This window comes from Mesoplodon bidens, assembly GCF_964165515.1.
Source record: "Mesoplodon bidens genome assembly, chromosome: 4".
NCBI classification, from domain to species: domain Eukaryota; kingdom Metazoa; phylum Chordata; class Mammalia; order Artiodactyla; family Ziphiidae; genus Mesoplodon; species Mesoplodon bidens.
Window position 1 is genome coordinate 86,511,280 of NC_138160.1, and position 25,351 is coordinate 86,536,630.

A 25,351-nucleotide genomic window follows, 5' to 3' on the forward strand; every position below is an offset into this window, starting at 1 on the left:
AGAAGACATAATCACCTTTTTTCTAATTAGCTACATGAAGTCTTTATGGAAAAATATAAGTTTCAAAAGCAATATAAATTAAGTAAAGGATTCTAGCAAATAGGAAAAAGAAGTTGAAAAGTAAAGTATATTAACACACATACATATATATATATATATGTTGTCACTTATTCACTTAGGTAATAAAAAATTTTAATCATGTTCCTTCTAAAATGATCTGTTTATAATTTTGAAAATAGTCTTGTGTATATATGTACACTATATATATTTTTCTCCTTTGTGTATTTCATACACCATCCAGTTGTGGGTGTATGTGTGTGTGTGATGTATGCATCAGTAACATTTTTCATCATTTTGCAATCAATATGCCACATTTAATATGGAATCAGGTATTCCTTGAAGCATTGGGGGCTATATAGAAGCACTCAAGAAATTTTCGTTGTTATTGCTGTCAATTATGATGATGGTGATATTTGTATGTGCTGATTAAAAACCAATCCTACTCCTAGTACATTCACTGTTCTCATCAGGATACAAAAGCCTCAAAATAAGTACACAGGGTCATGTTGCAAAGTGTTTGGCATGATTATATCAACTGTGAACTCTGTGCCAGTCTTGGCATTTGAATCTACTTCTACAGTGGTTGCTATGGTAAGTAATTGTGAAGATTCTTTTCCGTATTAAAAGAAAAGGCAGTTGAATAATGTGAAGAAGTACATAAAATGGTTATAGAGATCAAAGCTAATGTTAAAGTTGTGGGGCATAAAAATAGAGTTTGAATAGGGACTGATTCACTAGATTATTTTAACCCAGAGGCTTTCCTCCAGTTTACAGAGGAATCAGCACCATGCTCAGGCCCACTGTTTAAATAAAATATACTGGTGGCCTGAAGGGAGAAAAGACTTATAAATCACAGACACTCTTTCAAAGCATCAAAAGAATCTATCTCAGTAACATGGTATAGGGTAAGAGAAACTGAAACTACAGAGGACTGATGTGCCAGTGACAGGACCACAATATAACTGTTTTCAGGAATCATTTCTAGATATAACTCAGATTCTGAAACTTTCCTCAAATAACAGGTATCACCTTCAATAGTCTTTTAAAGATGGATTTCAATGCTCATTTACTAGCCACTATAAACCAGTGTGGAACATCCAGATTACAACTGTCAAAATCTGTTTTAGTTGGCTGCTTGTCACCTATTATTTAGATGTGGGGCAAGGCCATCTTCTAGAATGGAAAAGGCTTTCTGTTATTAGTGGCCAATAAAAATAGGTGTAGAGAAATGAATGACAAAAAGAACGTTCAGCAGATGGTATAGGGCATGTGAAACAGAGATAATTTTAATTATGCAGACAGAAAACTTCCAAAATCTTACCTTTAAATCTGAATCTCATCAATATCTCTTTTACTTCTTATATGCCTTGTTTCATTTATTATCAACAGGTCCAGACTTATTTATTTGAATAATAATTATCTTGTATCTCAAGATAACATATTCAGTGCCTATAGGTGCTGGACAGGTAAAATAAATATATGATTTAAATCCAGAATCAGAAAAGAGGGAGTGTGGTGCTTATGGTAAACTGGAGCATGTGGAGCCAACCTAAAGACATTCATATTTAATTTATTTTGAAACAATTTGCTGGCAAAAGAAGCACATTTAATTTGACTTCTACAGGCTATAAGTTTTGATAGTTTTCGTAAATCTTTTGGTTAAGCTGAGCCACACTGAGCCTCTCACCCTCCCTTCTTTTCCCTCCCTCCCTCCCTCTTTCCTTTCCTCCCTCACCCTCCACCTCCTCACTTTCTTCCTTCCATCTTCTCTCTTTTGAAAAACTTCCTTCCTGAAGACATCCTGCATGCTCTTCTTCTGTTGACTATTCAGTCATTTTAGGGGGAAATGCCCTGCCCTTGAGATGAGGGCATGTGCCTGACTAGCCATCACAGTAACTAGGTAAACATAGTCATTTAATTTAGGATGAAGTATTCCAGGGTCCACTGTTGTCGTTAACCTAATTTACATTCTCAAATCTAGCTTCATAAGTAACAGAAGAGATGTTTTGATTTGTTTCCTGGATGTATACATTGATCATTTAATTGGGTCCAAATTATGAAGTAGATGAGAAAGAATATCAATTCCTTCAAACCTCAGTACTTAAGGTTTTTAACCACATATTTTCTTTTTCTAATTTTAACAATGTTCAAAATTACACATTATGTCCAGTTTTTTAGGAAAAAAGACAAATATTGTAGCAGTCTACACATTAAAAATTTTTCCTTTTAATACTCAATGTTATTTCTATATATTGCTATATAAATATATATAGCAATATATAAATATATTGTCATGTATAAATATGTATTGCTACAATTGTAATTTCACTATTTTTTCTTATTTATTTTTACTTTATTCTTTTTAAAAATTTTTATTTTATATTGGAGTATAGTTGATTAACAATGTTGTGTTAGTTTTAGGTATACAGCAAAGTGATTTAGTTATACATATACATGTATGTATTCTTTTTCAAATTCTTTCCCATGTAGGTTTTTACAGAGTATTGAGCAGAGTTCCCTGTGCTATACAGTAGGTCCTTGTTGGTTATCTGTTTTAAATACAGCAGTGTGTACACATCAATACCATTCTCCTGATATATCCCTCCTCCTCCTTCCCCCCCCCCAGTAACCATAAGTTCGTCCTCTAAGTCTGTGAGTCTGTTTCTGTTTTGTAAATAAGCTCATTTGTATCATTATTTTTAGATTCCCCATATAAGCCATATCATATGACATTTGTCTTTCTCTAACTTACTTCACTTACTGTGATAATCTCCAGGTCCACCCATGTTGCCCTAAATGGCATTATTTCATTCATTTTAATGGCTGAGTAATATTCCGTTGTATATATGTACCACATCTTCTTTATCCATTCATCTGTCAATGGAAATTTAGGGTGCTTCCATGTCTTGGCTATTTTAAATAGTGCTGCAGTGAACACTGGGATACATGTATACTTTCAAACCATGTTTTTCTCCAGATGTATGTCCAGGAGTGAGATTGATGAATCATATGGTAACTTTATTTTTAATTTCTTAAGGAGCCTCCATACTATTCTCCATAGAGGCTGTACCAATTTACATTCCCACCAACAGTGTAGGAGGGTTCTTTTTTCTCCACACCCTCTCCAGCCTTTATTGTTTGTAGACTTTTTGATGGTGGCCATTCTGACTGGTGTGAGGTGATATCTCATTGTAGTTTTGATGTGCATTTCTTAATAATTAGCAATGTTGAGCATCTTTTCATGTGCTTCTTGGCCATCTGTATGTTTTCTTTGGAGAAACGTCTGTTTAAATCTTCTGCCTAATTTATTGAGGAATAAGTTAAATACAGTTAAATGGACAGATAACAAATATGCAGTTTGATGGGTTTTGACAAATGTATTCCTCTTTATAACACACTGTCTAATCAATATATAAAACATTTCCATCATCTCAGATAATTCCTTTGTTCACATTTTCAATCAATCCTCTTTTCAATCCCCAATTCAACCACTGTCAGGATTCCTACCATGATAAAGTTAGCTTGGTCTTGACTTTCAAATAATTCATTCATATAAAATATATTTTTTTGTTGTCTGGCTTCTTTTACTCAACATGATGTTTTGAGATTTATTCATGTTGAGAGGATAAGTAGGCTGTTCTTTTAGCTGATGATTATTGCATTCTATGAATATACCAAAATTTGCTTATCCATTCTGCTCTTGGTGGACATTTGGGTTGCTTTGAGTTGTGTGACTATTATGAACAATGTTGCATACAAAATATTGTAGAGGCCTTTTGTGTACATAAATTTTCATTTTTCTTGTAAAAATGCTAGGAATGGACTTGTCAGTTGGCAAATGCTGATTTTTTAAAAAATGGGATTCTGCTATTTTACACTGTCTCCTACAAAATATTAGGTTTCCAGTTGCTCCACATCCTTGCCAACATACATCTTTTTGTAACATTGTAAGTTTTATAATATTAGCCCTTTTGTGAGTGTGAAATGGTACCGAATTTTGGGTTTAATTCACATTTTTCTGATCACTAGTAATATTGAGTACTTTTTTCATGATCTTATCAATCATTCCTATATCTTTTGTAATGTAACAGAACAAGTATTTTGCCCATTTTTTAGATTTTCCCTATTATTATAATTATTATTCTGTTATGGGAATTTATTATATATTCTAGATACAGTTTGTCTGATATACGTATTACTTATATGTTCTGAGTTCAGTTTTTGAATGCTGCTTTTGATGAGCAGAAGTTTTCATTTTATATGATTACTGGTTTTCTGTTTGTGAATCTTGAATAAGAAAATATTGCCTATATCAAGGCCATGAAAATATTTTCACATGATTCCCATTAGAAACTTTATATATCACCTCCTGTTTTTAGGTCTAGAATCCTACTTGAATAAATTTTTATGTTTGATGTGACGTATAGGTTGAGGTTTATTTCTCTTTCCACACAGCTATTTAAATATTTTTGCAGCATTTCTTCAAAGGACTATTACTCCCAATGAATAGTTTTAGCATGTTTGTAGAGAATCAGCCATATGAATATTTCTGCTTTCTCTGATGTCCTCATAATTGACTTTTCTATCCTTACATTGATCCAAACCACATTAATTGTTTTACAGAAAACCTTGCAAGGAAGTCAGATAAGTCTTCTAACCTTGTTCTTTTCTAAGATAGTTTTAGGTACTCTTGGTCCTTTGCATGTCATAACAATAGTTTTAAATTAACTTTATTGCTACAGGAAAAAAGAGTGCCAGTAGAAAACTGTAAGGAAGATAAAGTACATTTATAATACTGAATTGTATTTACCAATACCATCAATTTATGTCATCTGTTTACAGGGTGAATCATTTATCAGTGCCTACAACCATATTGTCTTATATGATACAAAACACTAGATGTTATACATATTACTAACACTTGATATCAAAAATGAAAAGATAATGTGAAACAGAGATTCATATTTAATTACAGGTATAACAGTTCATGCACTGATAATGAAGAAGCAGCAGTGTGATTGCTGTACAGTAGCCTAGCCTATACACTAATGAATGAATCAGTATAAAATTTTTATGGCATACAGTACTACAGTCATATTCATAATAGAGTATTAGAAATATTGTTTACAGTAAAAGAAAAAAACCACTTACCTGTGATGATAGGCTGATACAGTTTCTTCAATTAAGAGAGAGAGAGAGAAGGAGGAGGATAGGAGGGAGAGGGAGGTGGGGAGGGAAGGTGGGTAGAGGGAGAGAAGCTAGAGGGTGCTGTTTGGTAATGTAATTCTTTGAAAGCAAAGTTGTAAAACAGAAAGAAAACTAACACATTATTAATTTTAAATATCACTCACCTTATGCCTATATAAAGATAAACTAGTGTCTACATATATTTTATGTAATCATGGCATACCTAACTTTTTCTTCATTTTTTGGATATTTCTAGCTGATGTAGTTTGTCTATGAGTTTTTTTCAAATTGTTCTCAAGTTCCAAAAAGTTTTCAATATATTTATTTAAAAATATTAATGTGTAAGTGAACCTCCTCAGTTCAAACCCATGTTATTCAAGGGTCAACTGCACTTATTTTTTTATATTGGACTTGTATTTTACAACCTTGTTAAATTTAAGTATTAGTTTTAATATTTGTGTGTTAGATGTTTTTGAATTTTCTATGTACACACTCATATTGTCTGCACATAAATACAGTTTACTTCTTTTTTATTTCAATATTTGTACCTCTGATTACTTTTACTTGTATTTTTAGACTCTTTGGAACTTTGCACTTCAACAGTATATGGAGTGTAAGTGGTGAGAGAGGACATTCTTCCCTTTTTCTTGATCTTAAAGGAAATGCTCCAATAATTCATCATGAAGAATGATGTGCCATTATTTTTTTGTTTTGTCTGTTTTTATAGATACGCTTTCTTAAATTGAGAAAGTTCTATTCCTACTCACTGAGAAATTTCTTTATGAATGTGTATTGATTTTGCTAGCTGATTTTCCTGCATTTAGTAAATAATCACTTAATGTTCCTTCAATGATTAAATAAAGATTCCTGGGATAAAACACACTTCATCGGGATATATTATGAACTTTGAATATTGCTGTATTTTACTTGCAAATTTTACATAATAATTTTTAGTCTATGTTTATGAGAGTATTGGTCTTTAATTTTTCTTACCTTGAATTATCCTTCTGGGGTCTTTGTACCCTTCTGGCCACTTAAAATTAGTTGAAAAGTATTTATTACTCCCTTATTTTCTGGAAATATTTCTTTAAGCCTGACAGTATTTCTCTCCTTAATGCTTGAGAGAATCTACAAGTAAAATTATATGCCTAGAGTTATATTTTGAGGAAGACTTTAAATTACAACTCTAATTTCTTTTACAGATACAGAGTTATTCAGATCTGCTTCTTGAAACAAGTTTGGTAAGCTATTTTTCAATGGAATTTTTCCATTTTATCTATGTGTTCAAATTTATTGGTATTATGCATTAAGCTGTTTGGAATATTCTCTTACTGTCCTTTTCATGTGCCTAGGATCTGTAAGATGTTCTATCTTCTTTACTAATGTTGATGGTTTGTATTTCTCTTTTTTTTTCTATTGGTCTTGCTAAGGTTTTATTAATTTTATAAAAATTTCAAACAACTAATTTAAGTTTAGTAAACTTTTCTATTGCTTTTACTTATCTATTTTATTAGCTTCTGCTCTTACATTTATTATATTCTTTCTATCCACATTGGGTTTATTTAGTCTGTATTTGGGGACTCTCAAAGTGAATGATTAACTCATCAATTTAAATTATTTTCTTTTCTAATATAGACATTTTAATGCTTAAAATTTCCTCTAAGTAATGCTTTAGCTACATTCCATAAAAATTTACTTTTTTTCATTTTTATTCAGTTCAAAATATTTTCTGACTACTTGCCATTCATACTTTAATACATGGGCTATATAAAAGTGGGCTGATTCACTTCTAAAGAATGAATATTCTGTTTATTTTTGATATTGATTTTTAATTTAACTATTTGTTATCAAAGAAAATACTTCATATGATTTCAATTATTTGAAAATTTATCAAGCTTGTTTAAGGGTGTATTTTGGAAAATGTTTCACTTCTACTTGAAAACAGTGTATGTTCTGCAGTTGTTAGATGTAGTGAGCTACAAATGTCAAGTTAATTTGGTTGAAAAAGTTAATTTTGGTTGAAAAGTATTCATTCTATTGAATACTGAGAATGGAGGGTCACAATCTCTAGCTATAATGTGGGTTTGTCTTTCTCCCTCTAGTTATTTTTTTTCTTATGTAATTTGAAGTTCTGTTATTGGAGCATAGACATATAGGATTATTATTTCTTCTTAAACAGTTAACTGTTTTGCTATTAAAACTGCCCTCTTTATCTCTGACAATACTTCTTATCTTGAAGAATATTCTGTCTTATCTTAATGGAGCTGGCATTGGTTTTCTTATGATTAGCTTTTGCATGATATACAATTATTTGCCCATCCTTATACTTTTAAACTGCCTTTAATTATAAATTTAAAGTTCTCCTCTTAAAAAGAGTATATGGTTGAGTCCTACTGTTTTCAATAGTTGGTTCAACTATTACTTCCTTTTTAGCTTTTCTGAATATCATCAGAAAGATTAGTTTGTTCATTTTTAGATATACATCTTCTGTTGTCTTGAAACACTGAATTTTAATTATTTATTTTATTTCTCTTCCCACTAGACTATTATCTCCTTAAAAGTAGAGAGTGCATCCTTAACTTTTTTGTATTACTAGTGTTTTACTTAACATTTGAAAAATACAGGTTCTCCAGTATTGTGTGTTGAATAAATGAGTGGTGATCCATGTAGATCATGGAATTATAAGATATATAATTAGGGGAAAAGGGAGAATATTATCTAATCCTTAAGATATTAAGTCAATATACTCTAGTCATCCTATGAGCACACTTTAAGCCCCATTTACTATTCAATTAAGAGAAAAACAGCTATCACATAGTTTAAGAGTACTCTTTAAGAACTGCTTAAAAAACCTTTATCCCATAACTATTGACACTGAGCTCAGTATGAAACTGTTATAATTTAATGGAATCTGATTATTTAATTTGATCTGGAAGGCTTTATTTTACCCAACTTATACATTGTAAAGATTATAAGTAAATGGGATGTCTTAAGCATAACCAATACCTGAAGCAAAAGTTAGCAGAATATAGGATGATATAGATGGATTCAACAAAGCATAAAGGCGTGGAGTCTAGTCAATGATAAAATAAACATCTTCACATGCTAAATAATGTCTCCAAAACATTCAATAACAATACATATAAATAATTTGCCAACAACTGTGGTCATAAATGAACAAAAAAAAACATGATATTTTTCTGTGGTTCTTATGATTTTGAAATAGAAGACATGATGTTTGAAATTGATCTAATACTGGTGATGTTGAAATATTTTTAAATGTTTGAAGATTTCTAACATAACAGAGATTATTATTTCTTCTGAATTGTTACAAATTGAATAAACATGAATAAATAAATAACAAGTAAGGTAAAATTTTGGGTCAGTATTAGAATGAAATTTATATCATCTAGAACTGCCTAATAATGGAATGAAAGCTGCCTGCTATGGAGAAATTTCTATCAATAGGGAGAGGCCAACAATAACTCTAATTCACTTACAGTACTAGAAGGGATTGTTTTTTTAACCATGTAACCATTTCTTAGGAAATGACCATGGGACCTCAAATATATTAAACATATAAGGGTGGTGCTGATTGAAGGGGCAGGGGTAGGGGAGCCACAAGACCTGGCCTTTCTGTGTTCCTTACAGCTGGAATCAAGTTAAGGAAGACTTCGGTGTCTGCTGTATACTTTTTTTAAAATTTATTTTTAATTAGAGTATAGTTAATTAACAATGTTGTGGTAGTTTCAGGTGTACATAGCAAAGTGACTCAGTTATACATATACATGTATCTATTCTTTTTCAAATTGTTTCCTATTTAGGTTATTACAGAGTATTGAGTAGAGTTCCCTGTGCTATATAGCAGGTCCTTGTTGCTTACCTATTTTAACTACAGCAGTGTGTACATGTCAATCCCAAACTCCCAATCTATCCCTCCTGCCCCCCGGTAACCATAAGTTTGTTCTCTAAGTCTGTGAGTCTGTTTCTGTTTTGTAAATAAGTTTGTATAATTTTTTTAAGGTTCCACATATAAACAATACCATATGATATTTGTCTTTCTCTGTCAGACTTACTTCACTTAGTATGATAATCTCCAGGTCCATCCATGTTGCTGCAAATGGCATTATTTCATTCTTTTTAATGGTTGAGTAATATTCTACTGTATATAGGTATCATATCTTCTTTATCCATTCATCTGTCAATGGATATTTAGGTTGCTTCCATGTCTTGCCTGTTGTAAACAGTGCTGCAATGAACATTGGGGTGCACGTATCCTCTCGAACCATGTTTTTCTACAGATATATGACCATGAGTGAGATTGCTGGATCATATGGTAGCTTTACTTTTAATTTCTTAAGGAACCTCCATACTGTTCTCCATAGTGCCTGTACCAATTTACATTCCCACCAACAGTGTAGGAAGGTTCCCTTTTCTCCACACCCTCTCCTTCATTTACTGTTTGTAGACTTTTTTTTTTTTTTTTTTTGGCAGTATGCGGGCCTCTAACTGTTGTGGCCTCTCCTGTTGCAGAGCACAGGCTCCGGACACGCAGGCTCAGCGGCCATGGCTCATGGGCCTAGCCACTCCGCGGCATGTGGGATCTTCCCAGACCGGGGCACGAACCCGTGTCCCCTGCATCAGCAGGGGGACTCTCAACCACTGTACCACCAGGGAGGCCCTGTATGCCTTCTTTATTTGAAATGTGAACTCTTTAAGTCATCTTACCTCTTTTCCAAAACTTTCATCCTATATTCAAAAGATTTCACTTTTTTAAGGAATATGTAAATTTCTCCTCCAAAATTTTAAATTGTACTGACAAAAAATTCACAAAAATTTAGTACCTCATTTTAAAAATACCACATAATTAGGTCTTTGCAGCACTCACTCATATCCACGTATTTTCTATCTGACCACAACTGGATTCCTTGAGCATCTACATGCATGCTAACAAACACTTCAACACATGCTCTTTGTGATATGTAACTACTTGAAGTGGCAAAAGTGTCTTTTTCACCTCTCAGAACAAAAACCAGGAGATAATGGCCATAACTGTCCTTCTTTGTAGCTATATTTCACCTTCAAGTTGTAAATTTTAAGAATGTGAGTTTAGTATCAGTGTCATTGAGAAAACTACTGCCTGCTTTGGACTGTAAATCATTTCAGCATGTTTAAAGTCAACATGATCTTAGTATGAAATGCCAAAACTTGAAGTATTACAATATTTAGTTATTATAAAATGTTCTACAAGTAGATTCAATAGAATGTTTACTAAAAACAAAATAAAACAAAAAGGACTAAATATTTATATATGCCCAGCAGCAGACCCTGTTCCTTTCAATAGAATTTAACATTCTAAGAAGGCAGCCATATATTCTTTCAAATAAAAATTAACACTGAAATTGAAATATTACATTTTTTCAGTTAACTAAAATCTCTACACATATCACTTATTCCTATGCTCTACAGAAGATCATCAAAGAAATTGATGTAATTCCCCTCATTCCCAGAGGTTTACCATCAAATTCCATTGAAAAAATAAAAGAAGAAAAATGCATCACTGATATTAGTGACAATTTGAAGGTCATAATAATCTCTGAAGGTCAATTTGTTGAACCACAGTTCAGTGCTTTTACTGTATGTTGGGATAAACTGAGTGTTTTGCTGCAGCCTATTTCAATCAGGAGTTAACTTGTATATAATCAAGAAATACCTCACAAACTTCTAAGTTCCACTTTCCTAATCCAAAGGTATGATAGGGTGCAGCCAACCATGGTGATTCAACTTGGAACAAGTTATTATCAGATAGAAAACATGACGGTTGGCTGAAAGGTGCTGTAACTTTTAAAAGGATCAAATGTTTTACCAAATACAATATGCACTTTTCCATTTGTCTGTTTTCTCAAAATAGATCATTCATGCTGTACAGTTGAGCCTCTCATGTCAAAGGCACCTGAACAAACTAAGAAAATAAGAGAGCAAATCTTTCCCAAATTTTGTATCATTCCCATATAATTAGCTATGTATTAGATTTTGCTTTCTTCCATTTTGTTATTTTTTTCTCTCCCTCTGGAAACGATCTACAGATCTCTCTGACTGAGAATATGGCAGTGTTAGGCTGCCTGCCTGGCCTTTCTGCCTCAGGAAATCCAAGGCTGATTTATGAACAATGAATCTAATGCAGTCTGGCAGAGAAATGGGATCACAAAATTAAAGATTTTTAAAAAAAGATTAGGAGTTAACACAGTGTTGATGTTGGGTTCTTGTATTTGCATATTAAAAGAGGGCCTGTTCTTTTGTATTTCTTAGAGAAGGGTGAACTTTTTATAATTACTTACACTTATAAAAAAAGAACTCAGTGGGCTCATCGGTCCCCCCAAGTCTTTTTAGTTTATTCTTAGAGTTCAGATGGCATTTCTGCTATAAAACAGCCAGCCTGAATAAACTTCAAGAGTATTCTGGGTATTAACATGCAAATGAGAGACTGGATCTGTGGTAATTCTTCCCAGACTGTTTTCTAAAAAGGCTGTCTGTGAGGGACTAAAGCATCCGAAACTGAGGTTGATTGCTAAGACTCTGAGTTTATAAAGTTCTATGCAAATGTAAGTACTAAACTTTAAAAGTCTTCAACTTATCTTACTCTTTGTGTAGACTATTGAAAATAATCTGATGTTCAGAGAGCATTAAATGATACATATATCAAGGCAGGGACACCCTGAAGCAAGAAATTAGACCTTTGCTACAAAATAGGCTACAAATTACCCTTAGGTGGCTGGTATTATATACTTGAAGGAAATAATTGATAATTGACTACCACCAAGACTTTCTGAGACATAATTTAGGGGAGAAGAACAAATGTCATAGCAAGGACTATTCTTTCCATTCACTAGTGAATTCAGCATTTTTTTCAAATATCCAGGACTTTTCTTTGCTGAGGTACTTTAAAAGGTATACTATGACCATTTAGCAATATGAGAAGATATTTAAAATGAAGTCCTCTAACAAGTCACTTGCTTTACTATGTAATTGAATTTACTGTGAATTTTAAAGGCCTTGTGTGCATTTTCTCCCATGACCCCAATTCCTAGTATTTTATTTAATTATTCCTTTCATTATTTGTGGAAGTGATTATATGTAATCTCTACCAGTCCCTGCTATTTTAGTTTCCAGTTTAGAGCACAGAGAGGGAAAATATATATTCTTGCTTGGCAATAATGATTCCCATTTATTTCTAAACTAGATTTGCCCCTAAGATTCCAACATCACTAAGGGCTAAGAGTAACGAAGGGCAGAAAAAAAAAGAGGAAGAAGAGGGAAAGGAAGATAAAGAGGAGGATGAAAAGAAGTAGGATCAGTGTTGAAAGAGGCAGCGTTAAAGAAGAAAACTGAAAAAATTAATCTCCTTGTTGAGTTAATGTCCCTTTTCTATTATTGTCACAATGCTATTCCCAAAGCAACACTTTTCTTATACTACTCCTCTGCCATATTTCAGTGCACTCAATACACTGGTCCTAATCCATGTATTCAGGCATTTACCACTATAATTCCATATTAATAATTTGGTGTAGTAAGGCAGCCTTTATTTTTTCTTCCCTCCTTTCTTCCTCTCTCCTTTAAAAGAAAGAAAAAGTTACTTTCTTCCAATAGCATAGAATTAAAAGAAAGAAGTACTGGGACTTCTCTGGTGGTGCAGTGGTTAAGAATCCACCTGCTAATGCAGGGGACATGGGTTCGAGCCCTGATATGGGAAGATCCCACATGCTGTGGAGCAACTAAGCCCATGTGCCACAACTACTGAGCCTGCGCTCTAGAGCCCCCGAGCCACAATACTGAAGCCCGTGTGCCACAACTACTGAAGCCAGCACACCTAGAGCCCATGCTCCACAACAGGAGAAGCCACCACATTGAGAAGCCCATGCACCACAACAAAGAGTAGCTCCGGCTCACCACAACTAGAGAAAGCCTGTGCACAGCAACAAAGACCCAGTACAGCCAAAAATAAATAAATTAAGAAAAAAAAAAAGAAGAAAGAAAGAACCATGACTGGGGTAGAGAGTAACTCAAAGAAGAGTAAGATCATGGCTATTCTCAAAGTTTATAGATTTATAGAAACTAAATTATAAATGTAGGGAGTCAACTTTACTGAAAGGTAGACATTGATTAAATTACAAGAGAGACACAAGATGCTGAGTTGGTTAAAAGAAAGCCAGTTAACTTCTATAAATTACAGAGGAAATAATTAGGATGGTCATGTTTAACATAAAGCCAAGGTTCTGCTCATGCTAGACATGAAGTGAAGGGTTCTTCTCCAATCCTGGTAGATGATGATTAATGTCCTGGTGCTTTTTTTTGTTGTTGTTGAAAAATATCACATTGTAACTTTAAATGTTTAGAGAAGTCTTATCAGAAGTGGCAGCTTTTTAGATACAGAAGGACAGTTCAACTTATCATCTGAACTGGGACACTTTTGAGAGTAAAAAGGAACACCACTGACAGTGGGACTGCCTCCATATTGTCACCCTGTTTAGATAGCCAATATCATTTTTGTGTATTTGAAATCAGTTTATATCAGCTGATATCAATCTGAAGAAAGAAAAAAAACATAGCTAAATGTACACTGAGAATCAGTTGTTAAACATAAAGTATCCATTAAGTGTAAACTAAGAAGGTGCCAAAAGAGGTTATTTAGTTTAAAAAGGCATAACCCTATTATTATCAAAGCAGAAACAACAAAAAAAGTGAAAAAATAAAGTACCTGCCATAGAGATAAACACGTTTTTTCTGAGAAATTTTTTATACTATATGTAAAACTTACAGAATCCTAATTTACCACTTATAGGCTATTTATTTTAATTAGGGTGGAAATGTATTCCCAAAGTACCTTAGATTTTAGATCCAAGCATATAGTCATTTGTTGTATTATTGGATCCCACTCCTTGCAGGTCTTCCTAAGTTTAAACTTCTCTTCTATTAAATGGTTAAAAATAATTTTAAACAACAAAGCTGCACCAAATAATTCATCTTTTGAACATGGCAAGGTTCTTTAAAACTAAATTGCTTTTAGTAATAGTCAGTTTCAATTACAAATTAACTTTGATTTGTTGCTGTTCATGTCTATGGCATTTGACTGGAATGAATAACTGGTCTATAAATTCTAGTCTCAAATCTACACCTGGCAATTCATTAGGAATCATCTTTAAGAGATTCAAGAAAACATGAAAAGAAATAAAAATAATTCTTCCATGAAAAGCACTCTTAATTTCAAAGACAGACTTCAGAAACAAATTATCTTTTTTCATATTTTAACAAAAAAGTGATTAAAATAAAAATATTTTCAAATGTTTGTCCTTTTAGGGCTAAAATAGAGCTCCATTAAAAAAATAGTGACGCTAAAGCACTTGGAATGATTAACATTTTAGTCACTTATACCTTATAACCTTTTGCTATACAAACTGCCATCAGTTGATATTTTCAGTTTCTCATTTAAAAAACGAGGTGACAAAGAAGCAAGAAGAACTACAGTCCTGAAGCCTATGAAACAAAAACTACATTCACTAAAAGATAGACAAAATGAAAAGGCAGAGGACTATGTATAGATGAAGGAACAAGGTAAAACCCCAGAAAAACAACTAAATGAAGTGGAGATAGGCAACCTTCCAGAAAAAGAATTCAGAATAGTGATAGTGAAGATTATCCAAGACCTCGGAAAAAGAATGGAGGCAAAGATAGAAAAGATGCAAGAAATGTTTAACAAAGACCTAGAAGAATTAAAGAACAAACAAACAGAGTTGAACAATACAAGAACTGAAATGAAAAATACACTAGAAGGAATCAAGGGCAAAATAACTGAGGCAGAAGAATGGATAAGTGACCTGGAAGACAGAATGATGGAAATCACTGCTGTGGAACAGAATAAGGAAAAAAGAATGAAAAGAAATGAAGACAGCCTAAGAGACCACTGGGACAACATTAAACACAACAACATTAGCACTATAGGGTCCCAGAAGGAGAAGAGAGAGAGAAAGGACCCAAGAAAATATTTGAAGAGATTATAGTCGAAAACTTCCCTAACATGGGAAAGGAAATAGCCACCCAAATCCAGGAGGCACAGAGAGTCCCAGGCAAGATAAATACAAGGAGAAAAATGCTGAGATACATAGTAATCAAATTGACAAAAATTAAAGTCAAAAATTATTTAAAGCAGCAAGGGAAAAATGACAAATAATATACAAGGAGACTCCCATAAGGTTAACAGCTGATTTCTCAGCATAAATTCTCCAAGCCAGAAGGGAGTGGCATGATATATTTAAAGTCATGAAAGGGAAGAATCTACAACCAGGATTACTGTACCTGGCAAGGATCTCATTCAGATTTGATGGAGAAATCCAAAGCTTTACAGACAAGCAAAAGCTAAGAGAATTCAGCACCACCAAACCAGCTCTACAACAAATGCTAAAGGAACTTATCTAAGTGGGAAACACAAGAGAAGAAAAGGACTTACAAAAACTAACCCAAAACAGTTAAGAAAATGGTAATAGGGACATACATATCAATAATTACCTTAAATGTGAATGGATTAAATGCTCCAACCAAAAGACACAGGCTCACTGAATGGATACAAAACCAAGACCCATATATATGCTGCCTACAAGAGACCCACTTCAGACCTAGGGACACATACAGACTGAAAGTGATGGGATGGAAAAAGATATTCCATGCAAATGGAAATCAAAAGAAAGCTGGAGTAGCAATATTCATATCAGATAAAATAGACTTTAAAATAAAGAACGTTACAAGAGACGAGGAAGTACACTACATAATGATTAAGGGATCAATCCAAGATGATGATGTAACAATTATAAATATATATGCACCCAACATAGGAGCACTTCAATACATAAGGCAAATGCTAATAGCTATAAAAGAGGAAAACAACAGGGAAGCAATAACAAAATAAATAAAGTGGGGGACTTTAAGACCTCACTTACACCAATGGACAGATCATCCAGAGAGAAAATTAATAAAGAAACAAAAGCTTTAAATGACACAATAGACCAGATAGATTTAATTGATAGTTATAGGACATTCCATCAGAAAACAGCAGATTACATTTTCTTCTCAAGTGCACACGGAACATTCTCCAGGGTAGATCACATCTTGGGTCACAACCAAGCCTTGGTAAATATAAGAAAATTTAAAACATATCAAACATCTATCCCAACCACAACACTATGAGATTAGAAATCCATTACATGGAAAAAATGTAAAAAACACAAACACATGGAGGCTAAACAATATGTTACTAAATAAACAAGAAATCACTGAAGAAATCAAAGAGGAAAAAAAGAAATACCTAGAGACAAATGACAATGAAAACACAATGATCTGAAACCTGTGGGATTCAGCAAAAAGAGTTCTAAGAGGGAAGTTTATAGCAATACAATCCTACCTCAAGAAACAAGAAAAATCTCAAAAAACAAATCTAACCTTACACCTAAAGGAACTAGAGAAAGAAGAACAAACAAATCCCAAAGTTAGTAAAAGGAGAGAAATCATAAACATCAGAGCAGAAATAAATGAAATAGAAACAAAGAAAAGAATAGCAAAGATCAATAAAACTAAAAGCTTGTTCTTTGAGAAGATAAACAAAATTGGTAAACCTTTAGCCAGACTCATCAAGAAAAGAAGAGAGAGGATTCAAATCAATAAAATTAGAAATGAAAAAGGAGAAGTTACAGTGGACACTGCAGAAATACAAAGCCTCATAAGAGACTACAACAAGTGACTCTATGCAAATAAAATGGACGACCTGGAAGAAATGGACAAATTCTTAGAGAGGTATAACCTTTCAAGACTGAACTAGGAAGAAATGGAAAATATAAACAGACCAATCACAAGTAATGAAATTGAAACTGTGATTAAAAATCTTCCAACAAACAAAAGTCCACCCATCCTTCTCAAACTCTTCCAAAAAATTTCAGAGGAAGGAACACTACCAAACTCATTCTACGAGGCCACCATCACCCTGATACCAAACCACACAAAGATAATACAAAAAAAAAAAAAGAAAATTACAGACCAGTATCACTGATGAATATAGATGCAAGAATCATCAACAAATACTGGCAAACAGAATCCAACTACACATTAAAAGGATCATACAACATGATCAAATGGTATTTATCCCAGGGATGCAAGGATTCTTCAATATACACAAATCAATTAATGTGATACACCATATTAACAAATTGAAGAATAAAAACAATGTGATCATCTCAATAGCTGCAGAAATAGCATTTGACAAAAATCAACACTCATTTATGATAACTCTCCAGAAAATGGACATAAAGGGAACCTACCTCAAAATAATAAAGGCCATATATGACAAACCCACAGCAAACATCATTCTCAATGGTGAAAAACTGAAAGCATTTCCTCTAAGATCAGGAACAAGACAAGGGTGTCCACTCTTGCCACTATTATTCAACATAGTTTTGGAAGTCCTAGCCACAGCAATCAGAGAAGAAAAAGAAAAAAGATAATACAAATCAGAAAAGAAGACATAAAACTGTCACTATTTGCAGATGACATCATACTATACACAGAGAATCCTAAAGATGCCACCAGGAAACTACTAGAGCTAATCAATGAATTTGGTAAAGTAGCAGGATACAAAATTAATGCACAGACATCTCTTGCATTCCTATACATTAATGATAAAAAATCTGAAAGAGAAATTAAGGAAACCCTCCCATTTACCATTGCAACAAAAAGAATGAAATACCTCGGAATAAACCTACCTAAGGAGGCAAAAGACCTGTATGCAGAAAACTATAAGACACTGATGAAAGAAATCAAAGGTGACACAAACAAACTGAGAGATATACCGTGTTCTTGGATTGGAAGAATCAATATTGTGAAAATGACTCTACTACCCAAAGCTATCTACAGATTCAATGCAATCCCTATCAAATTACCAATGATATTTTTTACAGAGCTAGAACAAAAAATCTTAAAATTTGTATGGAGACACAAAAGATCCTGAATAGTCAAAGCACTCTTGAGAAAACAGAGCTGGAGGAATCAGACTCCCTGACTTCAGACTATACTACAAAGCTACAGTAATCAAGACAATATGGTACTGGCACAAAAACAGAAATATAGATCAATGGAACAGGATAGAAAGCCCAGAGATAAACCCACACACCTATGGTCAACTAATCTATGTCAAAGGAGGCAAGGATCTACAATGGAGAAAAGACAGTCTCTTCAGTAATTGGTGCTGGGAAAACTGGAAAGCTACATGTAAAAGAATGAAATTAGAACACTCCCTAACACAATACACAAAAATAAACTCAAAATGGACTAAAGACCTAAATCTAAGACTGGACACTATAATACTCTTAGAGAAAAACATAGGCAGAACACTCTTTGACATAAATCACAGCAAGATCTTTTTTGACCCACCTCCGAGAATAATGGAAATAAAAACAAAAATAAACAAATAGGATCTAATGAAACTTAAAAGCTTTTGCACAGCAAAGGAAACTATAAACAAGATGAAATGACAACCCTCAGAATGGGAGAAAATATTTGCAAATGCATCAACGGACAAGGATTAATCTCCAAAATACATAAACAGCTCATGCAGTTCTATACCAAAAAACAAACAACCCAGTCAATAAATGGGCAGAAGACTTGAATAGACATTTCTCCAAAGAAGACATACAGATGGCCAAGAGGCACATGAAAAGCTACTCAACATCACTAATTATTAGAGAAATGCAAATCATAACTACAATGAGGTATCACCTCGCACCGGTTAGAATGAGCATCATCAGAAAATCTACAAACAACAAATGCTGGAGAGGGTGTGGAAAAAAGGGAACCCTTTTGCACTGTTGGTGGGAATGTAAATTGATACAGCCACTGTGGAGAACAGTATGGAGGTTCCTTAAAAAACTAAAAATAGAACTACCACATGACCCAGCAATCCCACTTCTGTGCATATACACACAGAAAACCATAATTCAAAAAGACACATGCGCAGGGGACACGGGTTCGTGCCCCGGTCTGGGAAGATCCCACATGCCTCGGAGCGGCTAGGCCCGTGAGCCATGGCTGCTGAGCCTGCGCGTCCAGAGCCTGTGCTCCACAGTGGGAGAGGCCACAACAGTGAGAGTCCCGCATAACATAAAAAAAAAAAAAAAAAAAAGACACATGCACCACAGTGTTCATTGCAACACTATTTACAATAGCCAGGTCATGGAAGCAACCTAAATGCCCATCGACAAATGAATGGATGAAGATGTGGTACATATATACAATTGAATATTACTCAGCCATAAAAAGGAACAAAATTGGGTTACTTTTAGAGACTTGGATGGACCTAGAGATTGTCATACAGAATGAAGTATGTCAGAAAGAGAAAAACAAATATTATATATTAAGGCATATATGTGGAATCTAGAAAAATGGTACAGATGAACTGGTTTGCAAGGCAGAACGAGAGACAGATGTAGAGCACAAATGTATGGACACTAAGGGGGAAAGCAGCGGTGGAGGGTGATGGTGGTTGGATGAATTGGGAGATTGGGATTGACATATATACACTAATATGTATAAAATAGATAACTAATAACAAACTGCTGTATAAAAATAAACAAAATGAAATTTTTAAAAATCTTAAAAGAAAAAGGTGAAATGTGGCTTTGTAGTCTGAGTTGGAATAAAAGTATTTGAATTCTAAGTGATATCTTTAGCTTGGAAATGGAAACTTCCATGTGGGGATTTGTTCAGGGAAGCTCATAGGGTTTTTTTTTTTTGGTTTCTCTAGACTTATCTGTGTAATTATCTTCACAGGTTTAGAATCCTTTGAACGTTAACAAGCTAGCTTGTAGATTCAACATATTAACATTCAACCTATTAACATTTATGATACATCTTCTATGTCACAGAAATTGTACTAAATTCTGGGTTAACGAAAAAAATATAGCCCCTGTTTTCAAATAGTTCACAGTCTTTTGAAGGAAATGACAAGCTGACAGAGTAGAAACATGTACAGTCCTGAGGATAAAGAGGGGTGGGTGAAGGTGGGGTCAGAAAAGTCTTCCCGACAGCTTTAGCTGAGTGTTGAAGGTTAAGTTCAAATTAGCCAGGTAAGGAACAGGAGTAAGTGTTCCAGGCAGAGGGACCAGTATGTGCCACGAGTCAGAGGTGTGAGAAACTGCAGAGAGGGTGAGAGAGGAGTCTCGTAGCCCATACTATGAAGTATGAGTCTTTAGCCAAAGGTTCATGTGGATATTTGCAATTGCATAATACTAAAATCTACAATATAGGCCTAGCATCCCATATATTGGTGGTAGAAAAGAAACTAAATTTAAGTCAACATCAACAATTTCCATATGCCCATGTTTAATAAATACATTTTTCTTGCTATCTGGGATACAGAGATTTTCAGGAACTTCTGCTCAACTGTCATGCCCACTCTTCTTCAGTAAATTCTTCCCATGGTTAATTCTTAGGTTTGCCTGTACATGGAAGTATCTTAATTCTACAACCTTATACCCCAGTAAATAATTTTGTGCCTCAACCTTATATTCTCTTCACTCTCTTACTTTCTTATTGAAAATTATAGGTCATTATAAGTCATTGAATATCTAGTTCCTCCATCCTTTTCTTATTACATTGTCTTGAATGGCTTTAGTTTTCTTTCTATAGGTCTTGGATCTCTTAGCTAACCTAATAAGAACTATAAAAAATGGTCTTTTTGTTACATTAATACTATAGACCTCTAAGTTTAGAACAGTAAAAACTCTACTTTCTCTGTTTGTATATTTGTGATGCTAAGCTGTAATAAAATAAAATTAACCAGCACGTCAGTTGCTGTCATTATATTTCATGGTCTTCAACCTAGGCAGTGTGAGCCTTCAACACCACTTGTCAATCCTTTCAAGAGCTGCTTGTCATCCCTTTCTGATTCTTCAAAAAAATTACTAGACTGGAGTAACTGAAGGACGATTGCCATGCCTTGTCCCTTTTGTATCTTCAGTAAATAGGAGTGCTTGGCTTATGCTATATGAACGTACGAATTTTCCAAAATTAATATCTCTTTCCAAGTTTTCATTTCTTCTCCAAGTACTGTCAATCTCAACAGAGAAAATGTGAGATTTTTCAAGGACAGTTACTAACAGTAATTGTGTACTACTTTTTTCTGGCAATACCTTAAGTATTTTGGGGCTTCCCTGGTGACACAGTAGTTGAGAGTCCGCCTGCCGATGCAGGGGACACGGGTTCGTGCCCCGGTCCGGTAAGATCCCACATGCCGCAGAGCGGCTGGGCCTGTGAGCCATGGCCGTTGAGCCTGCGTGTCCGGAGCCTGTGCTCCGCAACGGGAGAGGCCACAAGAGTGAGAGGCCCGCATACCGCAAAAAAAAAAAAAGTATTTTGGTATTATCCTATTTAATTCTTATTGTATTTCTCAAAAAATAGATCCTATTATTCACTTTTACACTTGAGGAAGATGATTAAACTTTTAAGTAATCATTCGTAATTTATATAGCTAGAATGTGGCATGATCACATGTCTCTGACATCAGACATGAGTGTGATAGCGTTCTAAATCTTAGAGTCCTAAATCTTAATCACGAAAATGTCTCCACCTCCCACACCCTTTATTACAAATTATTTTTCTTATGGCTTGAAAGTTTCATTTCAAGTTTAAGATTATCTTGCAATGCTGATATAATGAAAAATGTGATTTTTTACATATAGATCATTACTCAATCTTAATTGTGTACATTGTGAAGGGGGGATTGTTTTCCTTTTCTATATAGATAGTTAACTGTTTCAACCCCATTTTATGACTAGTCCATGTTCACCCACTGATATACAATGCTAAATCTCACTCTATTAATTAAGCCTTTCATATTTATGTAAATCTGTATGTTCTCCATTCTGTTTAATTTATTAATATCTGTATTCTTATATTAGCATCCTACCATTATAATTATTAATCTTTATAATATGTATTTATATGTGGTAGAATGTGTCCCTGATATTATTAGTCCTCTTCAACGTTTCTTGGCAATTAATTATTCAAAAAGTAATTATTGCATTAAAACTTGTCCAGCTCATGTGGGACATATTGTAGCAGTAGGGATGAGGAAGAATATTATTTTTTTCTAAGTTTAGAAACTACAAAAATCTCATGGATTTCAAGATTCAAATTAAACTTTAATCATCAAAGATTCAAGTTTAATTTATTCTTATTAAATCACAGAATTTTAGTTATGGAAGGTCTTTTAAAGATCATTTGGTTGAACTCATTTCTTTTATCTCAGAATACTGAGACCTGGAGAGGTAAAGTAATTTGCAAAATACCACACATTGCGTGGCAGAGCATGTACTAAAATTATATATATTAAGTAGGTAAAAGAGAAAAGATTCTATTTCTAATTCTCATAGTATTTAAGCTAGCTTTGATTTTTCCTGATTCCAGAATTTATTAACCAGTCAATGATAAGTCAATGTATAACCACAAAATGACATTGGTTTGCTAATGAAAATAATTCAGAAACATATCATTAAAATAGGTTAATATGTATTTGAATTTTGGTTTTGAATAGTTTAATATGAACTGAACATCATAGAAGGAAAATAGGAATTCCACATCTAACAAAGGAGGACTGGCTATTTCTAGACGAATATTTTTTTTTTTGTTTTTTGTTTTTGTTTATAGCACAGACCATCAACAAAAAAAGTTAGATTTGAATAAATTTTAAAAAATCAAACAGAAAAAATGAGGGAGCTAAAATACAACGTGATCTTGAGGGCCTAGTGTACTACAGGGAAGAAAAGGGAAGAAAGGTGAGTTAACATTTTTAAGTCACACTTCTTGGCATCTGCCAAGTTCAAGGAAGCAGTTGAAAGACTAAAGCCAAGCAGAAAGTGGCTGCTCAGGAACTTTAATTAGAACAGAATTTCTGACATTCTTAACAGGCCAGGATATAAATTTTCAAATTTATGACCCTGCATGAAGGAGGAACATTGGTCCAAAGCCCAGGATTTCACATGTAATCCCTGAAGTGCTGTACTCTGTAAGGATGAAATTGAATTAGACAGCTCTTCTCAAAGAATGATGTCCAGCTTCAAATCAGCTCAACATCTGATCAAATGAAGGCAAACTGCTGCCTGGCCAGACAAAAGTAAATTCTTCCTAAAGGAAGATAATACTAAAATCATCCCTTCAAGTTTTCATATAAACTATAGGAGCTCAAATATAAACCACCAAATGTGCAAAAAGAAAAATAATGACTCACAGAATGGATAATAGAGATATTAGAAATAGACCCACAGGAGATCCAGAGGTGTTATTAGATGTGGATGTGACTAATGATTCAAAAAATTGAAGAATAATATGGAGAATTTTATCAAACAACAGAAAACTATAAAACTAATCCTAAAACAGAATTATAATAACTGAGTATAAGTAATCAATGTATCATCTTAACAGCAAAACAGGTACAGATAAGAAAAGATCAGTTAACTGAATAAAATATTCAGACTGATACATGGAGAGAAGAAAGGCGGAAATTACTCAGAATTACCAGAGATAAACATAAGATTCAGTGAAAATATCTAACTTTTCTTCAATCAGTGTCCCAGAAGGAGAGAATGAAGCAGAATTGATACTTCAAGAAATAGAAGTGAATAATTTTCCAAAACTGATGCACATAACTCAAACAACAGATTTAAGAAACACTACAATTCCAAGCAGAATGAATTCAAAAGAAACATGATTACCATTGATGGTTAAGTTTCTTAAAATAAAATCAAAAAAAAATTGAAAGAACCAGAAAAAATTAAAAGACATCATAACTTCAAACAGGAAACAAGAAGGCTAAGCTGACTATTCAACACAGTTAAATAGAAACTAGAGAAAAGTGGAATGAAATATAATGGAATAAAAGAAATGGCTGCTAGTTGAAAATTCTATATCTAGTGAAAATTTCCTTCAGTGATGAAAATACAACAGAGTTTAGAATAAACAAAGATAAAAGAGAACACTTGTCAACAGATCCACACTAAATGACTTCTATGGGCGGAAGAAAAGTGGTCTCAGATGAAAACATGGAGATATAGGAAGGAAAGAGTAGATGGGTTACTAATTCTTAATGAATGTTGACTTTATAAAGTAAAAATCTTGTGGAATTTATAAATTTACAAGTACAGCACAAAGTGCAAAAAGGGAGTAAAATGGAGGAAATGTAATGTATTTTATAGTTGTGTTATTATACAATATAACAACTCTCAATGTGTTTATATCTAATATAGCATCAATATCTATATATTTCCATAAATGACATATGAGAAAAAGGAAAATCTATAGTGGGAGATTCTAATATACCTTTGTTCATAACTTAAAGCAAACAAAAGTATTGCAAGAAAGATGAATATTTATTTCACATGATTAACAAAAGGGAATAATAGAAAAATAGACCCTCTCAAAAAAGAATAAAAAGTGGAAGAGGAATTTTATTTGGGAAATACCTTTATGGTATTTTTGAACTCTGCCTAGGTAGTTCTTGGAAATTGGGGTTACAGAGTCAGAAATTGATTTGGTCCTTTAAATTCTATGGAATAGCACAAATTCACTGAGGAGATCTCTCCCCATGCATGGCCCTGAAGCAGTAAAGGGCAAGCCCATGGATTTTGCCCATCAGCAAGCATCCCGTTATAATAATATCTTCTTCTCCTTGAAAGTACACACTTTTCCTAAAAGCAGTTTTCTTAATACTTTCCACAGTTGGCTTTGAGTGAGAAGTACCTCTACTCCTATGCTCCCCTACAAGTAAGTAAGAGAAAACTCAGAGTGCTCTGAAAACTATTTTTAAGTAAAAAATCACTAATTAAGCAGTCTTTAGATTTCTCTCTCCCAAATAACTTGCAATATATGCTGCTTTTTCAACCTTAGCAATGTTGAATTTAATCACTCTCTTTGCAAATTGGTGTATTTGTCATGTTTAAGTTCCTTTAAGCTTTAACTCAAATTTTTATACAATTAGAAAAGTTTCATTTAATAACCTTCTATGTGCATATATATA